Source organism: Eimeria mitis, genomic scaffold (genome assembly GCF_000499745.2).
Source record: "Eimeria mitis Houghton genomic scaffold, Emh_scaff583, whole genome shotgun sequence".
Classification (NCBI taxonomy): domain Eukaryota; phylum Apicomplexa; class Conoidasida; order Eucoccidiorida; family Eimeriidae; genus Eimeria; species Eimeria mitis.
The window spans coordinates 5,207-6,004 of NW_013574074.1; positions in this window are offsets into that span (position 1 = coordinate 5,207).

A 798-nucleotide genomic window follows, 5' to 3' on the forward strand; every position below is an offset into this window, starting at 1 on the left:
TGCTAGTGCCGCTCGTTGTTTTTCTTTGGTAGTTCCCTGATAGATTTCTTTGTAATCAAAAAAAGGTTTATTAACAAGTGAATCTAAAAACTTAAATTTTTCTGTATTTTGTTGTCGCAGCAACTGAAATATAGCTGTTTCACGCAGCAACAAACGCGCCAGTGTTGGCTCTCTCAGCTCCAGCAACTCATAAAATACCTAAACATAAACAAATATATTTATTTACTTTGTTGCTGCTTTTTTTTTATTTATATACACAAATGCTGCTCTTTGTTTTATTTAAAAACACAAAAAAAAACAAAAAAAAAAAAGAAAAAATTCATCCAAAAATTAATTTTTTGCTGCTGGTGCATGCAGCTCTCTCAGCTCCAGTAACTCATAAAATACATAAAAATAAATATATAAATAAATATATTTATTTTTTTATTTGTTTATTTATTTATTTTTATTTATTTATATTTATATAAATATAAAAAAAAAAATGTAAGTATAACCCCCATAGTGCAGCAGCAGCAGATGCCTCTTTAGATAAATAAAAAAAAAATAAAAAAAAACAAAAAAATAAAAATAAAAATAATATAAATATAAATATAAATACAGAATAAAAACAAATACAAATAAATAAAAAGAAATACGTGTTCATACAGTTGCAGCTGCGTTTCTTCTTTAAGATAAAAGTATAATAAATATAAATATAATATAAAAACAAAAATAAAAAAAGTATAAATACAATAGAGACAAAGCAAAAACAAATATAAAAAAAAAATATATATATATATATATATATATATATATATA